This window comes from Plecotus auritus (assembly GCF_963455305.1).
Source record: "Plecotus auritus genome assembly, chromosome: 6".
NCBI classification, from domain to species: Eukaryota; Metazoa; Chordata; class Mammalia; order Chiroptera; family Vespertilionidae; genus Plecotus; species Plecotus auritus.
In genome coordinates, this window is record NC_137773.1 from 114,817,332 (window position 1) to 114,831,333 (window position 14,002).

Genomic DNA, 14,002 nt, shown 5'->3' on the forward strand with positions numbered 1-14,002 from the left:
GGTGCTTGGGGAGCCCCCTCCCACCCTCTGCATGTGACAAAGTGGAGATGCCTGTCCTCACGGGGCAGTGTCCTCTGTCCCCCATGAGCACTTAGGGGAGGCTCAGCCAGGCCTTGCAACCCAGGTCTGTGTGAGGATCGATTGGCACAGCGTGAGCCTATGGGCACCGTTAGGTCTCTGGGATGCAGGTAGAGAGACCACGGCTGGGTGCAGAGAGGAAGGGAGAGGGAGAGGGAGATAGAAAAATCAATGATGAGAGAGAATCATCGATTGGCTGCCCCATCAGGGATCCAGGCATGTGCCCTGACGGAGAATTGAACTGTGACCTCCTGGTTCACAGGTCGATGCTCAACCATGGAGCCACACCTCGGGGATATTCTTAATCTTTGCTGCATCTCACTTTTGATCCAAGAGCATGTCCTGTTGGCTCCACCTTCCTACAGAATCCAGCCACTTGGCCACTCATTCCTGTTCCTCGAGCCCAAGCCGCCACCCCTCCCACCTGCCTGGGCGTGTGCCTTCCTCCCTCCTGCTCCTGAGGAAGGTCGGGGCCTTTCCCTGACACGAAGCCCATGTGACCATCCTCCCACCACCAAGGAGCCTCATGCCCAGCATCCCTGGCTCACACCCAGGGCCACCAAGGCCACTGGCCTTGTTTCTGCACCCTGAGCCCTCCAGGTCTTGTAGGTCCTTGCACCTGGGCCACCACTACCCCCCCACCCCGCCCCCTGCACCTGACTAGGTCACTCCCTCACCTCCTCAGGCTTCTGTGCCCACCACCTTATCAGTGAGGCCTCCCTGAGCACCTGTGTTATGGGGAGAACTGTGTCCCCAAAATTCCTATGTTGAGCCCTGTCCCCCAGTACCTCAGAATGTGACCTGATTCAGGAACAGTGTCCACAGGGACACTTTCTATGGAGGCCTTATCCCAGGAGGTTGGGATGGAGGGGGTGTCCCAGGAGGTTGGGATGGAGGGGGTGTGACAGGGAGGTTGGGATGGAGGGGGTGTGGCAGGGAGGTTGGGATGGAGGGGTGTCCCAGGAGGTTGAGAGGGGGAGTGTCCCAGGAGATTGGGAGGGGGAGTGTCCCAGGAGGTTGGGAGGGGGGAGTGTCCCAGGAGGTTGGGAGGGGGGAGTGTCCCAGGAGGTTGGGATGGAGGGGATGTGGCAGGGAGGTTGGGATGGAGGGATGTGGCAGGGAGGTTGGGATGGAGGGGATGTGGCAGGGAGGTTGGGATGGAGGGATGTGGCAGGGAGGTTGGGATGGAGGGGATGTGGCAGGGAGGTTGGGAGGGGGAGCGTGGCAGGGAGGTTGGATGTTGGCCATGTCCCAGGAGGTTATGGTGGTGACTTCAGTGACTGCCTGGAGAGCCATTAACCTTCTATGCTTTAGTCTTCTTGTCTGGGGAATGGAAGGAAATAATAATAGCAGTTACCTCCCAGGGTCTGTGTGACCTTGAAGTGAGGTCACGCACGTAAGCACTGCAGACACTCAGCACGCAGCCAGGCGCCCCCGTCTGTGATAATACCCACCTTGACAGCAGGAGGTAGTTGGGCTGTAAGGACCCTTTATCTGAAAGTCAGGGCAGCGTGAGGGTGCGCTGAGGGAAATGCTCTGTGCCTATAGGAACCCAAACTGCAGCCTCCAGCTCCAGGGCCTCTGAGCTCTTCATTCAAACAAACAAAATGAACAGATCAATCCATAGCGTTAGGTTTGCCTAGACCAGTGGTCGGCAAACTCATTAGTCAACAGAGCCAAATATCAACAGTACAATGATTGAAATTTCTTTTGAGAGCCAAATTTTTTAAACTTAAACTTCTTCTAACACCACTTCTTCAAAATAGACTCGCCCAGGCTGTGGTATTTGGTGGAAGAGCCACACTCAAGGGGCCAAAGAGCCGCATGTGGCTCGCGAGCCGCAGTTTGCCAACCACTGACCTAGACAGACAGACATCCTGCAAGTGTGACGCGACCCCTTTCCACTTCCATAAATCCTGGCATCCTGGTCGCTGGCCCATCCGTGGGGGGGCTGGTGTTGTCTGACCTCCCAACGCCCTCAGCCTTGGAACTGCTGCTATGGCAACGGCAACGCCCTGCTTCTCTGTCTCATCTCCGAGGTGCCCTGGCTCTCAGACCACCCTGGAGCAGCCTGTGGAGTTCAGCCAGAGGCCTGCCCGGAAAAGAAGAGAATGGGTCCTTCCGATGGCCCAAAGGCTGTACGCTGCCTGAGGATAAAAGCCACACTCCTGTGCCTGCAGAGAAAGCCCTGCTTCCTACTAATATCCTACAGATATTCTGATTTCAGAGAGGAAGGGAGAGGGAGAGAGACATCAATGATGAGAGGGAATCATGGATCGGCTGCCTCCTGCACATCCCCTACTGGGGATCGAGCCCGAAACCCAGGCATGTGCCCTGACCAGAATGGAACCCAGGACCCTTCAGTCCACAGGCCAACGCTCTATCCACTGACTATCCTCCTTGTGCTGGGGAAGATGTTGTTCAGGCTGACGGCTATAAAAGGATAAAAGGGGAAAAGGCCGATCGGTTGTTCTACATAAAATCATAAAACTTTATATTAAAACTCACTCTATTATAATATAGGGATGAAAATGTATTATACACATATGTGTGTGTGTGTTTTTATATTTGTGTGTATAAACAGAAAATAATTAAAAGCTAAATGGCTCACCTTGGCTGGTGTGGCTCAGTGATTGAACATCGACCTATGAACCAAGATTCCTGGTTTGATTCTGGTCAAGGGCACATGGCTGGGCTGCGGGCTCAATCTCCAGTGTGAGACATGCAAGCGGCAGCTGATCAATGACTCTCTCTCATCATTGATGTTTCTATCTCTCTCTCTCCCTCTCCCTTCCTCTCTGAAATCAATAAAAAAAATGAATATATTTTTAAAAAGCTAAACAACCCAAACAGAAAGCATTTATGCACGTCCATGGGCCAAGGGAGTTAATACTCCACAACAGACAACACAAGAAGAGGCCTCCAGAAGCTCACAGGAGGACAGTGACTTCAGTGAGCAGAGGAAACACGTTCAGCCTCGTCAGAAAGAAAAGAAAGGCAAATTCCAATGACAAGACACCACTTCCCCTTGCAAACCAGCAGAGATGGTAGGACATGACAATTATCCGGGGCTTCCGGAAGAAGGCCGGCCAGGCGTTGTGAGTGGGGATGTGCACGGCTGCCCTGCCAACACCCGAAGGGTGTTCTGTCACCCAGACAAGAAGTCTTAAAGATGCATATGACTTTTTAAAAATATATATGTTTTTATTGATTTTTACCACGAGAGGAAGGGAGAGGGAGAGAGAGATAGAAACACCAGTGAGAGAGAAACATCATGGATCGGCTGCCTCCTGCACGCCCCCCACTGAGGATCCAGCCCACAACCTGGGCATGTGTCCTGACCGGGAATCGAACCCTGACCTCTTGGTCCCTCGGTCGACTCTCAGCCACTGAGCCATGCCGGCCGACCAGGCAGAAGGGGAGCTATGGGGCGGGGGGGGGGGGGGGGGAGGGACCTCTGTAATAATCTGAACAATAAAGATTAAAAAGAAAAAAGAAAAGTACCATGAACATGAGCAAAGAGTTTTCACAGCAGCACTTTTGATAACAGTAAAAACATCAACAAGTCAGCCAAACCACAGCGAGGCGGTTTTCCCATTCAAATAACACTCCCGGCAAGCCATTCTGAAGGTGGTTTTCATAACAAAAGGTGTTAGTTACAGAGAAGCAGGACCTCAGAGGGAAGGCATGGGAGGGTGGGGAAGGCATGGGAGGGTCGGGGCAAGGGGAGAGATCAACCAAAGGGCTTGTCTGCATGCATATGCAGTAGGTCCTCGGGTGACGTCGGAGATCCGCTCCTATAACGCGATTTTCTCCTTCAGTCGTCATTCGGAACCCACCTACATAAGCGCCTCCGTCACTCACATGGAGCACAGACACAGCAGTGATGAAGTGACACAGTAAAAAAAAAAGTAAAAGATAACAATTCCTGACCTTTACTTGTGGTAAATAAATAATAAAAAACATAAAGCACATACGTATATACGTCAAAATGACGGAACTTTTTTTTATAAATAAATGGGAGATGGCGACATAACCATGAGACGACGTATGTCGAGTCCGAGGTAACCCGAGGACTGTCTGTAAGCCTAACCAATGGACACAGACACCAGGGGGGCGGGGGGTGAGGACATGAGTGGGGGGTGGGGGGCAATGGGGCGATAAGGACACATATGTAACACCTTAATCAATAAAGAAATAAATAACTAAATACAGGCATTAGTTAACTGTGTCTTGTCCTCCAGGACCCTTCCTGACCTTTCCCACCACCGGCCTTCAAGCCTGTGCCCTGCGCTCCCCTCCCTGGCCCTGCCCCGCTAGCCGGGTGGCTGGGACCGTGGCCTCCCAGGGCCGCTCCCACCGGCCCAGCGTGCGCTCACCTGTCGTCACCGACCAGCATCTGAGGACGCTTGTTTCGATCCCCCAGAGAGACCGGGTTTTGTTCTCTGTCCCCCAAAAGCGATGTTCCGGATTCTCGCTCAGCACCTGCTCATCTGTCGTTTGTGCGCTTCACACTGACCTCCCCACCCAGACCCAGAGCCACGGCGTTAGGATCGGGTTTTATTTGTGCTGCCTGCCCAGGGCCTGGCGCCGCGCTGCACCTTTAACCCGCCCTTGGTAAAGCGAGGACTTTAAGATGCGGAGTCAGAACCTGTGACACAGGAGCTGATGTGGGGAGGTGCCGCCAAGCTGGGTGTGTGTTTGTGTCATTTGTATCAAATATGAAGCTAAGAAAGCAAACCACGGGATTTCCACCTTACATTCTCAGAAAACAGCCTGCACTTCTCAAAAGTATACGCTTTGTTGCTTCCAAGAGGTTATAACTTCCTATAGAGTAACAGAAATTTACACATAAATGTGTATGTCTTATATTTTCTTTTTCTTTTTATTATTTTTTCTTTCTTTTTTTTTTTTTGGTAGTTCTATTTTTTTTTAATTTTTTTTATTTTTTATTTTATTTTTTTAAATAAATCTTTATTCAGATTATTACAATTGTTTCTCCTTTTTCCCCCCATAGCTCCCCTCCACCCGGTTCCCACCCCACCTTCTGCCCTTACCTCCCCCGCACTGTCCTCATCCATAGGTGTATGATTTTTGTCCAGTCTCTTCCTGAACACCCCCATACCCTTTCCCCCTGAGAATTATCAGTCCACTCCCTTTCTATGCCCCTGATTCTATTATATTCACCAGATTATTCTGTTCCTCAGGTTTTTAATTCACTTGATTTTTAGGTTCACTTGTTGATAGATATGTATTTGTTGTTCATAATTTTTATCTTTACTTTTTTCTTCTTCCTCTTCTTTAAGAATACCTTTCAGCATTTCATATAATACTGGTTTGGTGGTGATGAACTCCTTTAGCTTTTTCTTATCTGTGAAGCTCTTTATCTGCCCTTCAATTCTGAATGATAGCTTTGCTGGGTAGAGTAATCTTGGTTGTAGGTTCTTGCTATTCATCACATTGAAAATTTCTTGCCACTCCCGTCTGGCCTGCATAGTTTCTGTTGAGAAATCAGCTGACAATCGTATGAGTGCTCCCTTGTAGGTAATTAACTGTTTTTCTCTTGCTGCTTTTAATATTCTCTCTTTGTCTTTTGCCCTTGGCATTTTAATTATGATGTGTCTTGGTGTGGTCCTTTTTGGATTCCTTTTGTTTGGGGTTCTGTGCGCTTCCTGGACTTGTAAGTCTATTTCTTTCACCAGGTGGGGGAAGTTTTCTGTCATTATTTCTTCAAATAGGTTTTCAGTATCTTGCGCTCTCTCTTCTTCTGGCACCCCCATAATTCTGATGTTGGTACGCTTGAAGTTGTCTTAGAGTCTTCTTACACTATCTTCAACTTTTTGGATTTTTTTTTTGCTTTTTGCTTTTTCGGTTGAGTGTGTTTTGCTTCTTTGTATTTCAATTCTTTGACTTGATTCTTGTGTTCCTCTAATCTGTTTTTTGGTCTCTGTATAATATTTTTTATTTCAGTCAGTGTATGTTTAATTTCTAGTTGGTCCTTTTTCATATCTTCGAGGGTCTTGTTATATTTATCGGCCTTTTCTAGGATATTCTTGAAAAGCCTTATAACCGTGGTTTTGAATTCTATATCCAGTCGTTTGTTTTCCTCCATTTCTTTCGTTTGTGATCTGTTTCTTTGACGCCTCATTTTCATTGCTTCCCTGAGTTGGTAGGATAGATTTGTGTGCTAGGTTTCCTATATGGCCCAGTGGGTCGGCCTCCCCAGTTAACCTGAGGTGGACACTCTCGTTGCACCCCTTTGTGGACTGTGTGTACAGCCTTGTTGTAATTAAGTCTTGATTGTTGTTGGTATCACTGGGAGGAATTGACCTCCAGGCCAGTTGGCTGTAAGGATCAGCTGTGTCTATGCTGGGAGAAGTTCGGTGCTGGAGACAGCCTTATAGGATTAGACTTGCCAAATTGCAATAGCCTCTGTGCTCAGCTTGGATGGGGTGGAGTCTCAGGGCGGAGCAGACAGTCTTGGCTTCCAGTCAGCCTTGCCCTTGCACGCACGCGCACGCCTTCAGACCTCTGCCTTCCCTGGCTCCCGAGTCTTCGCCCGAGAGTCCAGATTCCCCCCACAAGAGCGTGGGTCCCCAGGGGCTCACCTGGAACTGGGGTCCAGTGCAGTCAGAACTGGGGCTCAGTGCAGTCAGGAGCCTCTGACTCCCTTCCACTAGGGAAAGCCTGTGGCAACCTCCGCAGCCTTTGTGCGCACTGGCACGCGCGCGCCTTCAGACCTCTGCCTTCCCCAGCTCCCAAGTCTCCGCCTGAAAGTCCAGACTCCCCCCATAAGAGCGTGGGTCCCCAGGGGCTCGCCCGGAACTGGGGTTCAGTGCAGTCTGAACTGGGGTTCAGTGCGGTGGGGGGCTTCCTTCCCCCTTCCGCCAGAGAAAGTCAGCCAGGCTCTCAGCCGCCCTTCCTCTCTGTGCACACAAAGACCCTTTGCCGTACCTCCAATTCTCTGTGAGCTTTTCTCTTTCCTTCTAGTTGTAGAATTTTCACTCAGCCAGCTGTCCTGTGGTTCTGGATGGTGTCCGTTCTGTCTTTTAGTTGTAGTTTTGAAACTGTTGTGCGAGGCAGCAGTTTAGGTGCTTACCTATGCCGCCATCTTGGTTTCTCTTTATATTTTCTTTTTTAAAAAACCTTTTAAGAAATTGTTTCAGTGTCAATTGATTTTTTTATTTTTTTGTTAATCCTCGCCTGAGGATATTTTCCCATTGATTTTTAGAGAGAGTAGAAGAGAGAGGGAAAGACAGAGAGAAACATTAATGTGAGAGAAACACATCGATTGGTTGCCTCCTGAATGCACGCCGACCAGGGCCGGAGAGGAGCCTGCAACCAAGGTACATGCCCTTGACTGGACTCAAACCCGGGACTCTTCAGTCCACAGGCCGATGCTCTATCCGCTGAGCCAAACTGGCTAGGGCTATATTTTCTTTGATACACAAAACTCCCTCAGTAGTATACCCACCACACTATGTTAATAGATATACTGGAAGCACACATTGATTAACATGTCATTCAATGAAGCTTCAAAAGCCTTGTGCCCCAGTGGGTCAGCCGTCTACAGCTGCTCATGTCTTCCATTCAGAGAGACGCAGCCCCATCCTGGCCACAGTGCCTGGAGACTGTGTGGGGCCAAAACTAACATGCATGTTCGGCCGTGACAAAGTGGCTTGGATTTTGGATTCTGTCTCTGTAATCTGTAACCTCTCCCAAGTTACCTCTCTAAAGCTCACAGGTTTTCCGGCCAGTGGGGCTCAGTGGTTGAGCATTGACCTATGAACCAGGAGGTCACAGTTGGATTCCCAGTCAGGGCACATGCCCAGGTTGCAGGCTCCATCTTCAGTGGGCGGCGTGCAGGAGGTGGCCGATCTATGATTCTCTCTCATCACTGATGTTTCTATCTCTCTCTCTCTCTCTCCCTTCCTCTCTGAAATCAATAAAAATATATTAAAAAAAATAAAATAAAGCGCAAAGGTGTGTGTGGTGGTAGTGGGGGTGGTCTGAATAGGGTAGAAATCACGTGTCTTCTGTCTGGGGGCTCGGCGAGTTGAAAGTGGGAATGCCCCCTTGTTTGTGGGCATCTGCTCCCGTCACACATGGGCCCTCAGGATGACCCCTGGAGTTGTGAGTGTTGTGAGTAGGTCTTTGATTAAGGAAATGAGACCCAGGACCTGACAGATCTGCCCCAAGTCACAGGGCCAGGAAGCCCTAGTCCACACCTTCCGTGAATGATATGATACAGGCCTTAAAAAAAAGTCACCTGGCTCAGCGAAATCAGCCAGCCAGAGAAAGACAAGTGTCACTTAACCTCACTCCTTTGTGGAATCTAATGAACAACATAAACTGACTAGAGGCCCGATGCATGAAGATTCGTGCAAGAATGGGCCTTCCTTCCCCTGGCTGCTGACACTGCCTTCTCTCCGGCCGGAGCCACCTTTCCACCTTCCCACGCTGCCCAGAGGCCAAGAGCGGCTGCGGCGGTGCAGACACCTGCATTGTCGCCATGGTGATGATGCAAGCGTCCCACCACGCCCCCGGCCGCTGGGCGCCTGTGTATGCAAATTAACCCACCATCTTTGTTGGGTTAATTTGCATACTCACTCCTGATTGGATGGTGGGCATCATGAAGGTATGGTCAGTTTGCATCTTACTCTTTTATTAGTGTAGATGAGCAGAATAGACTCAGAGACATAGAAGCATGAACAGACTGTGGAATCTCAGAGGGAAGGCAGGGGCGGGTGGGCAGGTGGGAAGAGATCAACCAAAGACCTTGTATGCGTAGATGCATCACCCATGGACACAGACAATGTGGTGAGGGCCTGGGGTGGGGAAGGGCGGGCTAGAAGGGGTCAATGGGAGAAAAAGGGGGACATGTGTAATACTTTCAACAAGAAAGATCTTTTTAAAAATAACAGGTGTGTTCTGATTCTGACCAAAAAACACCTTTCTTCCCCTCTACCTGCTTTGCCGTTTGCTCAAATGAACTGAAGACTCTAACTCAGACACAGAGTCAATGTTTCCATTTAAAAATGGCTGAAGTTGGGGGTTTGCTGCGCCCTCACTCAGGCCCTCTGGCCTCTGTCAGGGGCACATTCCCCAGGATCAAGTCTGTGACAGCTCACAGACCACACAGTGCAGCCCCCGGCCCACGGCCCACAGCGCACCCACGTGCAGAACTGCTGCCCTCAGCATCGGACCTGCCAATGTCTGTAACCAGCCTGCAGGTACCCCCATGTAACTGGAAAAGAAGCTGAAGCCTCATTCACGAGAGGAGAGAGCTTTGCAGGATGATTGGTGTTTCCGTGGGATCCTCCTCTCAGGCTCCTAGGCCTGCTCTCCACACTATGTGCTAACGGAGGTGAAAAAGGCTTGCCAAGCCCTAGCCGGTGTGGCTCAGTGGATAGAGTGTCAGCTCAAGGACTGAACGGTCTCAGGTTTGACTCTGATCAGGGGCATGTACCTCGGTCGCAGGCTCGATCCCCAGCGCCAGTCAGGGCTCATGCAGGAGGCAACCAATTGATGATTCTCTTCACATAGATGTTTCTCTGTCTCTCCCTCTCCCTTCCACTCTCTCTAAAAATCAATGGGAAAAATGTCCTCGGGTGAGGATTAACAACAATGACAAAACAGCCCTCCAAGGCTTCCAGGCAAAATAGAGAGGGTGATAAATCTCTACAGAGAATCGGCCGTTCCCAAATAAACATATTAAAACAATATACTTAAGATCCAAAACAGTCTTTTTTAAAAAACTTAATATGAGAGAGAAACATCAATTTGTTGTTCTACTTACTTATGTATTCACTGGTTGCTTCTTAAATGTGCCCTGACCAGGGATCGAACCTACAACCTTGGTGCATCAGGACAATGCTCTAACCAGCTGAGCCACATGGCTAGGACAATCCAAAACAATCTTAAAACTAGTCAACTGAGCCTGGCCAGTGTGGCTCAGTGGTTGAGCAATGAACTAAGAACCAGGAGGTCACAGTTCGATTCCTGGTCAGGGCACATGCCTGGGTTGCAGGCTAGATCCTAGTGTGGGCCAGCAGGAGGCAGCCGATCCATGATTCTCTCTCTTCATTGATGTTTCTCTCTCTCTCTTCCTCTCCCTTCCTCTCTGAAATCAATAAAAAACAAACAAAAAACTAGTCAACAACAGCTACAGAAAACAAACCAGTAGCCTGAAATGCAGATATTCTTCTCACTCGCACAGCTCTTGATCCAATTTCTATTACATGGAGATCTTGTCTCCACATGAACCTGAACGCCCATGTTTATTTCTGCTTCCAGCAAGAGTACCATCGGTTTCTCTACACGCCGGCACCCCTCCTCGGTCATCCACTAGCATCCATCTGCAATCGCCAAGTCCGTGGCTGCCTGACTGAGCAGGTATCTATCAGGTTGGAGTCAGGGACCAGGTCATATGCCTGCTTTTGTCTCCAGGACCCAGACCATGTTCCACGATTCGCAGGCAATAAAGAAAGGATCACTGTTAAGATTTAAAGAAATCACCGGAAATTAAAAACAAAAAACAGACAACACTAGAAATGGGTGTTTTTGGTTTTACATAAGAAGTTTAAAAAGAATTTTTTACTTTCCTGTAATTTTTGGCGCCTTCAAAATAATAGGGGACAGAGAGGGCACTTCTGAGGACACACTGGGCTTTAGCTGACGACTCACTGAGACCTTATCACTTGCAGCCACTGCAGAGGTTTGGACTCTCCTAGTTAGAATATATGTCAGTATCTTATTACTATTTTAATGGGCATTCAGCTGTGATCTTTGTTGTAAGATGTTAACACAAAGGCCATACGTGCTCATGGCATCAACACACCAAGTTGAACCCTAGCCGGTTTGGCTCAGTGGATAGAGTGTCGGACTGAGGACTTGAAGGGTCCTGGGTTCAATTACAGTCGAGGCATGTACTTCGGTTGGAGGTTCCCTGGTCCTGGTTGGGATGTGTGCAGGAGGCTACCAATCGATGTGTCTCTCTCACATCGATGTTTCTCTCTCTTTGTCTCTCCCTCTCCCTTCCACTTTCTCTACCAATCAATGGAAAAATATCCTCTGGTGAGGATTAACAAAACAAAACAAAACAGCAAAAACACCACCAACAAAAAAATACCAAGTTGAGGGAAGTGCACAGAGTGGAAAGTCAGTCCTAACTCCCCTCTTTCCCTCCCCTCTGGTCCTCACCTGTGGCTGTGGGCAGGGCCTCCCACACCTGTGATGGGGCGCCCCCTCCCCCGTCCCCTGTCCTGGTCTCCACTCAGCACACACGTGTCTCCACTGCTGTACTAAGCACCCTAGGTGGGAGGGGGTGTGTGTTATACCTGCTACTTTACATGGTGCTTCTCACTCCACAATCCAGTGTTTCCATAGTGGTCTATATAAACCTACTTTGCTTTTTGAATTTTCATACCTACAAACAGCTCATGTAACAAACGTAAAAAATTGAACTATGAGAAGCCTATATTGATGTAATGAAACTACGGCTTCTCAACATTACTTTGTATTAAACTGACGTTTTGTGTAGAAAATTGGAGCCAGGTGCAGCAGCAGCAAGTAAGATGGCAAGGACCGCCCGGCCAGCGAGGCGGGTTCAGTGGATGAGCATCGACCCAGGAACCAAGAGGCGCAGGTTCAACTCCCGGTCAGGGCATGTGCCCGGATTGCAGGCTCTATCCCCAGTGTGGGGCGTGCAGGAGGCAGCTGATTGATGATGTTTCTCTCTTATCGATGTTATCTCTCTATCCCTCTCCCTCCCTCTCTCTCTAAAAAATCAATAAAAACATTTTTTTTTTTTTAATGGCGAGGACCTGTGTGCACATGGCCCAGGGCCCGGGTGACCTTCCCAAGCTGCAGGACAGCGTCATCGCCAGGAGACCGGTACAGACACAACCCACACCCCTTCAGCTGCCCGTGTTCGCTGTGCTCTCCTGTGTGTGCATGTGTGAGGGTGTGCATGTGTGTGAATATTCTACACGCTCTCACCATGTGGATCCCACCACCACAGGCAGGACAGGGAGCAGCCCCAACCCCCAGGCCCTCCAGGTGGCCCGTGGTCACCTGGGACCCCGGTCTGTGGTCTGTCCCGTGTTGCTAAAATACGCCTGACACTCCCCTGCTCAGAATGGCCACAGGGCCTGCCCATGAGCTGGGTCAGTCATGTGTTTGATGAAAAGTAAAAAAAGGAAGAAGTTATATGAAAGGGATCATACGTAGGCTACCTTTAGACTGACATTTTTGTTCCCAGAAACTCCTGGTGATTTGCCTAGTGGGGGCATGCCTCCGGCCAGGCCTTTTGCTGCGGGGTGTCAGGCGGAATCTTAAAGCCATAAACAACTCAGCGGTGTTACCAGACACCACCACACATTGGGAGAGGTCAAATGCCACCTGCTCCGAAGGTCAAGGCTGTGAAGTGAGTGTGGCCCAGCCTTGGCTTTCAGAGTGTGAGTGTAACTTTAGGAAAAGAGTCCTGGGTGAGTGAGGCCCAGCAGTCTTTCCCGGAGAAAATGAATAAAGTTAGAAAACACCACGATGTTGGTATGTATTTTAAAAATATATATTTTTATTGACTACAGAGAGAAAGGGAGGGGGAAAGAGAGATAGAAACATCAAATGAGAGAAAATCATGGACTGGCCACCTCCTTTACACCCCCTGCTGGGGATCGAGCCCACAACCTGGGCATGTGCCCTGACTGGGAATCGAACAGTGACCTCCTGGTTCATAGGTCGATGCTCAACCACTGAGGCACACCAGCCGGGTCAGATATGTTTTCACGTTAATAAAAATAGATAGTTCCAAACCGAAGAATTAAAATAATCATAATTATTGTTATATTTATTATGTCTTTTACTGAGATTTCACCTGTAAACAGAGACATCAACTGTACCTGCCTTACAGGATGGTGTTAGAGATGAAAAAAGGTGACGTGTGTAAAGATCAGAACAATCGGCCAGTAAGTGGCCAGTGGATGTGAGCCATTATTATTACAGTGTCAGGGAACACTGGCTCGCCAGCTCATGTGTCCTCGGGGCGCCTGGAAGGAACCCGTGAGGTCCAGAGAAGAGAAGGAACTTCCTAAGGTCACAGCTGACGGTGGCCAGACCACATACAGCACAGACACGGACCACATACAGCACAGACATGGACCACATACAGCACGGACATGGACCACATACAGCACGGACATGGACCACATACAGCACGAACACGGACCACATACAGCACGGACACGGACCACATACAGCACCGACACAGACCGAGCCAGGGTCCCAGCTCTGGGCCTCTCCACTGTGCAGAGAACAGGATAGTCGTAAAGGAACTGAAACCGATGAGCAAGGAGGAACATTCAAATTACCCGTCAGCTGGCTCTGACCTATGCACACCTTGGTTTAGTTTTCCAAGTATTTTCTATTTTTTTTAAAAAAAAATGCTATCAGCCCTAGCTGGTGTGGCTCATGGAAAGAGTGTTGGCCCTCAGACTGAAGGGTCCCAGGTTTGATTCCGGTCAAGGGCACGCACCTCGGTTGCAGGCTCGATCCTCAGCCCTGGTCCTGGCATGTGCAGGAGGCAACCAAATCGATGTGTCTCTCTCACATCGATGTTTCTCTCTGTGTGTCTCTCTCTCCTTTCCACTCTCTCTAAAAAAACAAGAACAAAAAAACACATAAAAAATAAAATTGCTGTACTATTTTTTAAAAAATTAAAAAATGCAGTCATCTGATTCATTTAACTGAATCATATACTACAAATATTTTTAGTAAACGTGATTCCACGACACCTCTTTTGGCTGCATAGAACCCTACTGCACGAGTAAGTTAGTATTTACTCGGTTATTGGTTTTTGGCCTTTCGGATGGTTTCCAGTGTCTGTGTCACAGCAACCGGTGCTGGTGACGCTGTAGTGGAGGTC